We start from the raw sequence: 10895 nt of genomic DNA on the forward strand, positions 1-10895 counted from the left end.
CATGGTTCAAAAGCATCAATTTTTGGCCCTCAGCCTTCTTTATGGTCCAACTATTACATCTGTACATGATTACCGGAAAAATAATAGCCTTGACTATACAGACCTTTATCTGCAAAGTGATATCTCTGCTTTTTAATATGCTGTCGAAGTTTGTCATAGCTTTCCTTCTAAGGAACAAGTGTATTCTAATTTCATGACTGCAGTCACTGTCTGCAGTGATTTTGGAGCCCAAGAAAATAAAATCTGTCACTGCTTCCACTTTTTTCCTTCTGTTTGCCATGAGGTGATGGGACCAGATGCCATTATCTTAGTTTTCTGAATGTTGAGTTTTGCCAGCTTTTTCACTCTCCTCTTTCATCCTCATCCAGAGGCTCTGTAGTTCCTCCTAACTCCTACCAGATTTCATTTTAGAGGTCACCTCCTCCAAGAAGCCTTCTTTCCTTCTTCCTTCTCCAGACTGACTTAGATTCTGTTTTACTTAAGATTCTTAGGTTGACTTTGATTCTGCATTTAAGGAGCTTGGAAGCCTTCACTCTGTCATAAGAACACGTAAAAAGCTGAACAGACTGAAAAATCTTCCACTCTTCTTGTATCCATAAGAGAGGTGATGACAGAGGAAACCATTGTCCCCTAGACTGGTGAAACATGCATTTCCCTGGTGGTCCAGTGGTTTAAAATCGGCCTGCCAATGCAGGGGACACAGATTTGATCCCTGGTCTGGGAAGATTCCACATGCTGTGGAGCAGCTAAGCCCGTGGGCCACAACTACTGAGGCTGTGGCCACGTGGGCCATGACTGGCAACTACTGAAGCCCGAGAGCCTAGAGCCTGTGCTCTGGGACAAGAGACATCCACTGCAACTAGAGAAAGCCCACATGCAACAACAGACACAGTGCAGCCATAAATAAATAAATAATTTTTTGAAAAGATTGATGAAACTGGTGAATACAGGGAGTCTAGCTTACTGAAGCGGAGAAGGCAATGGCACCCCACTCCAGTACTCTTGCCTGGAAAATCCCATGGACGGAGGAGCCTGGTAGGCTGCAGTCCATAAGGTCGCTAAGAGTCAGACATGACTGAGCGACTTCACTTTCATTTTTCACTTTCCTGCATTGGAGAAGGAAATGGCAACCCACTCCAGTGTTCTTGCCTGGAGAATCCCAGGGACAGGGAGCCTGGTGGGCTGCCGTCTCTGGGGTTGCACAGAGTCGGACACGACTGAAGCAACTTAGCAGCAGCAGCAGCAGCTTACTGAGGCAGAGGCTCACAAGCAGAACAGTGCCAGGATAGGAAAACCTGAGCTGTGATGGATGAATTGCCTGAGGTTCAGTGTGAACAAGTCTGAGAGATTAAGGCTCCAGGGGGACCCAGTCACAGGAGCCCCACTCTTTTGTGAGTTTTCCTCCAGAAATTTGACCAAGTTTTTACCACAAGTTTCAGAGAAAAGTCCTCTCACAGTTCCAGAGGGGAGAGAGTAAATGAACCATTTTGAAATACACCAGAATATTCTGTTTAACCAGCTTGCCCTCAGGAGAAACTATTAATAGTTAACCAGAGTACAACTTGATGGGATTTTATCAGAGCCTAAGTGACCTGGGGGTAAGGGAAATGTCCAAATTCCATCAGCTCCAGCCTCCACATGGGAGGAGGGGAAGAAAGAGAAAGGATATAAATGACTAATATCAGAAATGAAAGAGGAGCTATCACTACAGACTCTATGGACAGTAAAAGGATAATAAAAAGAGTATTAGGAATAACTGTATGCCTACCAATTTGATAACCTGGATGAGAACACAGACAAGAAGAAATAGATGATCTGATTAAGCTTATATTAAAGAAACTGAATCAATAGTAAATAACCTTCTAAAAATACCACCATGCCCAGATGTGTTCACTGGTAACTTCTAACAAGCATTTAAAAAATAAGTTATGTAAATTCTCCACAATCTATTTCAGAGGATAGAAGCAGAGGGCATACTTCCCAATTCATTCAATGATGCCAGAATTCCCCTAATACTCTTACTATCAGAAAAGAAAACAACAGACTAATAGCGCTCATGAACACACATGCAAATAGTCTCAATAATATATTAGCAAGTCAAATCCACCAACAAATAAAAAGAATTATAGGGACTTCCCTGGTGGTCTGGTAGTTAAGACTCTGCTCAGGAAACTAAGATCTCGCACACTGTGAGGCATGGCCAACAACAAAACAAGAAAAGGAGGATACACCATGACTGTGATATTGTGATTTTTAAGAAAGATATGGGGATTGATGGGAGTGCAAACTAGTTCAGCCACTATGGAGAACAGTATGGTGATTCCTTAAAAAACTGGGAATAGACCTGCCATACAACCCAGCAATCCCACTGCTGGGCATACACACTGAGGAACCCAGAATTGAAAGCGACACGTGTACCCCAATGTTCACTGAAGCACTATTTACAATAGCTAGTACATGGAAGCAACCAAGATGTCCATCGGCTGATGAATGAATAAGGAAGTTGTGGTACATATACACAATGGAATATTATTACTCAGCTATAAAAAAGAATGCATTTGAGTCAGTTCTAATGAGGCGGATGAAACTGGAGCCTATTATACAGAGTGAAATAAGTCAGAAAGAGAAACATAAATGTTGTATATTAACGCATATTTATGGAATTCAGAAAGACGGTATCAGTGATCCTATATGCAGGGCAGCAAAAGGGACACAGATGTAAAAAACAGGCTTTTGGGCTCTGTGGAAGAAGGTGACGGTGGGATGATTTGAGAGAATAGCATTTAAATGTGTATACTACCATATGTGAAACAGATGACCAGTGCAAGTTTGATGCGTGAAGCAGGGCATCCGAAGTCAGTACTCTGGGACAACCCAGAGGGATGGGGGGCATGTTCAGGATGGGGGGACACATATGCAACTGTGGCTGATTCATGTTGATGTATGGCAAAAGAAAAAACATCAAAAATTATAAAGTAATCATCCTATAACTAAAATAAAATAATAATTTTTTAAAAAAGTAAAATATGGGACCTCCCCTGGAAGTCTAGTGATAAAGACTCCATGCTTCCACTTCAGGGGGTGGGGGTTTGATCCCAGATCTGGGAACGAGATCTCACAAACCACAGCTAAGAGTATGCATCCTGCGTGCTGCAAAAATGTCCTCAGCACAGCCAATAAATAAATATATATATTGAAAAAAAAACTGTGGGGATAAGGAAAGGAAAAGTTTAAGAACGATAGATAAAAGGTCTTTAGACTTGGAATCATGATTGTATGAGGGTATTTGTCGCTGTTGATTTTTTTTAACTGTGTTAATATACATAAACATAAAACTTTTTTTTGTTTTTGGCTGTGCCACACCACTTGTGGGACCTTAGTTCCCCTACCAGGGATCAAACCCAGGCCCCAGCCACGAGACCCCTGAATCCTAACCACTGGACCACCAGGGAATCTCCCCTATCTTCATCATTTTTAAGTGTACAATTTAGTTGCATTAAGTACATTCACATTGTAGTAAACATGACCTCCATCCCCCTTCAGAACTTTTTCATTAACCCCAAATGAAACTCTAAACCCATTAAGCACTAAATACCCACCTCCTGCCCCCAGCCCCTCACAACCACCATTCTGTCTGTCTCTATCGGTTTGAGTTATCTAGAAACCTCACAGAAGTGGAATCATACAATACTTGTCCTTTTGTGTCTGACTTCTTTCATTTAGCATGTTTTCAAGATTCATTCACACTGTAGAGTGTGTCAGAATTTCCTTCTTTTTCATGGCTGTATACTATTCCCTTGTATGGCTAGACCTCATTTTGTTTACCCATTCAACCATCTGTAATATGGTTATCTTTTGACCGAAGTGTCAGAACTTTCATTTCAACAAAGGTGGAAGGTCTAACATGGTTATTGTAAGGTTTCTCAAGAAGTCGATCTGAGATGGAGATTAGCATATAGCGATTTGTTAGGGACACCCTTGGGGTCCAAAATCACTGTGGATGGTGACTGCAGCCATGAAACTAAAAGACGCTTGCTCCTTGGAAGAATAGCTATGACAAACCTAGACAGTGTTTGAAAAAAGCAGAGACATCACTTTGCCAAGAAAGGTCCTTATAGTTAAAGCTATGGCTTTTTCCAGGAATCATGTATGGATGTGAGAGTTGGACCATAAAGAAGGTTGAGGGCTGAAGAATTAACACTTGTGAACTGTGGCACTGGAGAAGACTCTTGAGAGTCCCTTGGACAGCAAAGAGTCAAACCATTCCATCCTAAAGGAAATCATCCCTGAATATTCATTGGAAGGATTGATGCTGAAGCTGAAGCACCAATACTTTGGCCACCTAATATGAAGAGCTGACTCACTGGAAAAGACCCTGATGCTGGGAAAAATTGAGGGGAAGAGGAGAAGCGGATGACAGAGGATGAGATGGTTGGATGACATCACTGATTCAATGGACATGAATCTGAGCAAACTCAGGGAGACAGTGATGGACAGAGAAGCCTGGCAGGCTGCAGGTCATGGGGTTACAAAGAGTCGAACACGACTTAGCAACTGAACAACAACGAGGGACACCCTTGGGATCACTACCTAGGGAAGGGAGGAGAAAAAAGCAGGACTGGGCACAAGGAGATGCTGAGTTTTGATGTGGCCCCCATGATAGGTAGTTCTGTACCTTAGTCATTTTCCCTCTGTGTATGTCTGTGTCCAAATTCCCCTCCTCTTATGGGGATATCAATCATTAGATTAGGACATACCCTAATCCTATATGACCTCATCTTAACTTGCTTATGTATGTAAAGACTCTATCCTTAAGTAAGCCTATATGCACAGCTTCCAGATGGAGACAGACTTTGGAGGACACTATTCAGTCCAGTACACATGTGATATCTGGAGCTGTGGCAGCCATCCTACAGCCATGAGACAATAAGCCTGAGGACCAAAACCAAAATACTGAGGACTCTGGAGTAGAAGTAAAGGCATAGCCTGATTCTTAATGAAATAGTTGTACCACAGACCCAATCCTGGGCTTGTCTTCCTCCAAATTAGTGGTTGACACACTTTTTTTTGTAAAGGGCAAGATAGTAATATTTTACCCTTTGCAGGGCATACAGTTTCTGTTGCAACTATTCAACTCTACTGTTGCAGCAAAAGGAATTTACAGAAATAATACATAAATAATATGTATAATATTATTTAATGTATTTAATAATACATAAATGAATGAGCAATGCTGCAATGCAATGCTGCATTCCAATAAAAATTTTATAAAAATATTTATAAAACCAGGCAGCAGACTGCCTCACATACCATAGTTTGCCAATCCCTGCTCTGGACTGGTTGTCAAGTAAATAATAAAAACCCTTATGTTTTAAGTCTTTACCAAATGCATGCTGCTGCTGCTGTTTAGTCACTTCAATCATGTTTGACTCTGCAACCCTATGGACTGCAGCCTGCCAGGGTCCTCCTTCCATGGGCTTCTTTAGGCACGAGTACTGGACTGGGTTGCCATGCCCTCCTCCAGGGCATCTTCCCGACCCAGGGGTTGAACCCGGGTCTCCTGCATTGAGCCACCAGGAAAGCCCCTACCAAATGCATATCAAATGTATATCTAGAACAAGGTTTCTCACACTTGGCCCTATTGACATTTGGGGTCAGATAGTTCTTTGCTGTCTGTGCACTGTAGGACGTTTTGCAGCATCCCAAGCTTCTACCCGTGAGATGCCAGTAGCACCCTTAAGTTTTGACAACCAGAAACCATCTCCAGACTTTGCCAAATGTCTCCTGGAGAGCAAAATTGTCCTTAGTTGAGAACCACTGATCTAAGAGTAAATAGCTAGAAACGGAATCACCAGATCATAGGGTATATGAATTTCTGATTTTTCCAGGTCTGCCAAATTGTTCTCTAGTATTTATCCTCATTTACCCTCTCATCAGTATAATTTCAAGTCTAGTGATTCACGTGTTTAAGCTCAGTTGCCTCCAATAAAATGATTATTGCCTGAGCAAGGGACAATACGTCTGAATTTTCACAGCAGGAGTGCAAGTTTAATCAACCCTATCTCTTGTGACTCCAGTAATCAAAGCATTAGGTTTTATTTAAGTGAGCTTTACCCTTTACACTTAAAGGATTGATGAGACTATAATTATGCGCTGGTTAAGCTTTCCTCTCCTGCTGTGGACATTCTGTCTGCTGTTCTCTCTTCACTTACAACAGAAACATCCTTAAGGGAGAAGTAGCAAATGAATACTTGAGAAGTCTCTGGAGGAGTTACCCCACTCCATAAACAGGGTAAATGTGAGAGATGAGTGCTGTCTTGCTCTGGGTCTATTGAATGCAGGGGACTTTCCTAGGAATAACTGTGATGTCATTGAATACTGGACTCACTGAAATATGAATCCTCTTGTTTTCCCAGTGGCTTTGGGTCGGGGTCCCTGTTCTTGTTTCTTAAGTGGATGCTTAATAATCCTGATACATCAACAAGGATCATAACAATTATTTATTGAGTGCCAAGCACTTAGCTAAACATGTGATACAGTCTTCCTTTTAATCCTCACAACAACCCAATGAGGTAGGTGCTTTGATTATTATTTCCATTTTACAGATGGGAAAGTGGAGGCTCAGAGAGATGAAAAATATGCCCAAGGAAGGGCCCTAGATTGCATGGTAGGGCTAGGGTTCAAACCTAGGTTTCTCTGGCACAGGGTGTCAGTCCACTGTGGGATAACTCTGATTTTGATTCAAGAACTCTGTTGTTCATCATGCTGATTCCTGGCATCAAATATGCCCCTGGCACTAATATATGGCTTCACAAAACACAGCTGTTTGGAGGCAGCAACAGCTGCTCATTCATTTACCACTTCACCAAGCCACAAGAATTAAGACACCATAAGGTAAGGCTCAGTTGGTCTCAAACACCAGGATAGGTAATTATTTTTTTAATTAAAGGAGAGAAATACCACCACCATCCTCCTCCTCATACACACACACTCCCTGCTCAAAATACTTGAGTTTTGATTTCTGTCAGAGGTAAGGGAATGACTTGCAGTAAGAATTTATGTTATTGATGGTAACAATTCTATGTACATTACCATGTATATCTGAAAGTGAGAAAGACAAATCAGAATGCTCACCATTCACTCATTCTTTCCTTCCCTCCCTCTTCGTTTCTTTCTTTCCTCCTCACCACAAATATTTACTGACCACCTGGCAGTTGCAGCATATGGGATCTTTAGTTGCAACATGCAAAGTCCTAGTTGCCTGACCAGGGATCAAACCCAGGCCCCCTCCATTGGGAATGAGAAGTCTTAGCCACTGGACCACAAGGGAAGTCCCACTGAACCCAGTTTTGAGTACCTGTGTACTATAGGAAGTCTTCATGGACTAGAAAAATCTATCATTTCTTTATGAGAGAGAAGCTATGCATCCTGGCAATTGGTAGGGAAAGTTTTCTCTGAATAAATGTGTCAACTGGATTTCACAAAGCATTTCTCAAAATAATCCACTAAAACAACATCTCCCTTAAATGTTTCCAATAGGACATGAAGGAGGAAGAAGGAAACCCATGAACAGTCCTAGAAAAATGTCCAAGCAAGTGGCCAGCAGTAAAAGTGGGAGCAGTCTGGTGAATATCTGCTTCTAGCTTTTAGGACAGGTCCCCCCAACCCACACATACACACTTCTTCTGTGTTAGGGCTGCCCTACCAAGGTGCTACAGACTTGGGGGCTTAAACATCAGAAAGTTATTTTCTCATAGTTCTGGACCAAGATCAAGGTGTCAGCATGGTGGGTTTCTTCTGAGGCCTCTCTCCTTGACTTTCAGATGACCACCTTCTTGTACTTGTGGTGTCTCTCCCTCTTCTTATAAGGAGACCAGTCATATTGGTTGGGACTCTGCTCTAATGACCTCATTTTAACTTAAAGACCTTGTTTCTGGGACTTCTCTGGCTGTCCAGTGGTGAAGACTCTTCTTCCAATCCAGGGGGCGTGGGTTCAATCCCTAATCAGGGAACTAACATCCCATGTGCAAAATAAATAAATAAAAAGACCGAGTTTCCAAATACAGCCATATTCCAAGGTACTGGAGTTTAGGACTCCCACACAGGAATTTTAGGGGGAGGCAATGGCAAGCCACTCCAGTACTTTTGCCTAGAAAATCCCATGGATGGAGGAGCCTAGTGGGCTGCAGTCGGTGGAGTCGCTAAGGGTCGGACAGGACTGAGAGGCTTCACTTTTCACTTTCACACATTGGAGAAGGAAATGACAACCCACTCCAGTGTTCTTGCCTGGAGAATCCCAGGGACGGGGGAGCCTGGTGGGCTTCCGTCTATGGGGTCACACAGAGTCGGATACGACTGAAGTGACTTAGCAGTAACAGTTCAGCCCATAACAACCTCTCTCCTTCCCTCCCTCTTCCCAAGTCCCCAGTGCTGACATAATGCTATAGAGTATTAACCCTGGGGCCTGACAGCGGTATAACCTTGGACAATTCAAATGCTCCTCCTCAGTGTGCTCATCCATAATAAAGGAATAAGAATCATACCTCTGACTCTTTGTGACCCCATGGACTATAGCCTGCCAGGCTCCTCTGTCCATGGGATTCTCCAGGCAAACATACTGGACTGGGTGGCCATTGCTTTCACCAGGGGATCTTCCAGACCCAGGGATCGAACCTGGGTCTCCTGCTTTGCAGGCAGATTCTTTACCATCTGAGCCACCAGTGAAGCCTATCCTATTACATAGGGACATTAAGCAAGTTAATACATCTAAGGCACTTAGAACAGTGTCTGGCACAGGGTTAGGACCATGTAAGTGTTTACTAAATTACACGTTAACATCAAAAACTCATTTTTACTGCAGTGTTAGGAGAGTTTTACATGTCAGTCTCCCACACGCTGCTCTTTCTAGATGATGCTCACCATCGGTGACTGAACCGTCAGATCTCAATAGGGGCCCGGCAGACACTGGGTTTACCAAAAGGTTCATTCGGGTTTTTCATCACATCTTACGGAAAACCCAAATGGACTTTTTTGCCAACCCAAAATATTTGAAGGTGTGGGCCCTCCAAACTTCTTCAAAGTACACTTTTTGACAAATACATGATTTACCTTAAAATAGCAACATTAGCCGACATTTATTAAGTGTGCACAGTGTGCTGGGCACCGTGTTCAGGGCTTCCCAGTATGATCTTATTGAACGCCAGTAACGTAGGTACTATTATTATTCCCAGTTTACAGTTGAGGAAACAGAGGCTCCAAAAAGCCTTATCTCAAGGCCACGTTCCCCAGTAAGTGAATGATGGGCCTACTCAAAAGTGAGACAGTTAGGGACTGACTGTCACCTCCATAGTGTCGCAAGAGAGAAGGACGTCTTCCCTTTCCCCCTCTTTTCCATCACCCCCTTTGCTGGACGACACGTCCACAGTCCCCATGGCCAAGACCACACTCTCTCTACTACAGAAAACATCCAAGCTGCTGGGACTCGACCCAGAGCCACCTCACGAGCCCAGCATTTCGAGGGGCACGCTTCCAAACAGGGTAATAATCGTCCCATTAAAATTAATGTCCATGAAGTGAGCCGTTAAAAGCGTGCAGATTAAAAAGGGGGAGGAGGAGGGAATTGTTCAATTTAAATCCAAAGGGCTTTTTAAATAGACAATGTATCTTCATTCTTGGAACGCTACATTGGGCAACGGATCTGGTCCCCTCTGCAAAGTCTAGCGGGGATTAAGGAGGTGAGTCCCGGGAGAATGGGGAAGTGGTTCTGGCCAGAAGCGAAAGGAACCAAGGTTTATCCAGGGCCTGCTGCCTGCCAGGTGCTTGGCACACATTTCTCTCATTTAATCTCTGCCCCAGTCCTGGGAGGGAGGTATTATTATTCCCAGATTACAGGGGGCAGTATAAAACCATGGTTAAGAGCTTAGAGCCTGCAGCAGACTGCCATCATTTAGATCCAGGTTTATTCCTTACTAACTCTGTGATCTCCTGGCAAGAGCCTTTACCTCCCTGTGCCTCAGTTTCCTCATCTGTAAAAAAGAATAGTAATAGCACATTCTCACCACCCCGGAATTGGGAAACTCACTTTAGGCAGTGTAGACAGGGACCCAGTAACCTACAACAGAAGGCATTCAATAAGTGTTGACCATTATTAAGGGTAGGAGAATTGGGACCCAGTGGATCCAAAGAGGAGTTCAGTCGTGTCCGACTCTTTGTGACCCCATGGATTGTAGACCGCCAGGCTCCTCTGTCTATGAGATTTTTCAGGCAAGAATACTGGAGTGTGTAGCCATTCCCTTTTTCAGCGGATCTTCCTGAACCAGGGATGGAACCCGGGTCTTCTGATTGCAGGCAGATTCTCTACCATCTGAACCACCAGAGAAGCAGCTAGGACATAAAGAGGCACCAAGATCATACAGCAGAGCTGGGGTCTGAGCCCTGACCATGCTGCAGGCCAAGGGGAAATCTCTCCATGATAAATCCAGGCCCAAACAAAGTTCATAGTCTTGAAGAATCTTTTTCAAGTGACCAACACTTGAAGCCTTAGTAACACGCTGCTCCTGGAGAGAAGACGATGGAGCTGCCTCATCAGGACCTAGAAGGCTGGCTTGGAGCCTCTCCAGGCTCCCCCAGTTTTCTGAATCCCCAGTGGATTCAAGGTAGGTGAGGGTCTCATTCTCCCCCAAAGAAACCCCGGAGGGCCTTCTCGCCCATCTGTACCCTCACCAGCAGACACAGATCCAGATTTTCCAGTCTGGAGGGGCACAGGGGCAACTCTAGGATTGGGAAAAAAAGAAGCTGATGTCTGCGGCGCCACTGCCCCATCCCCAACCCCTTAGAGTCTCTATTGCGCATTAAATGGAGATCACTGCTACAGACTAACCCGAGCAGGAAAGTAA

Source organism: Moschus berezovskii, chromosome 19 (assembly GCF_049115385.1).
Source record: "Moschus berezovskii isolate FMDL1 chromosome 19, NW_MosBer_1.0, whole genome shotgun sequence".
Classification (NCBI taxonomy): Eukaryota; Metazoa; Chordata; class Mammalia; order Artiodactyla; family Moschidae; genus Moschus; species Moschus berezovskii.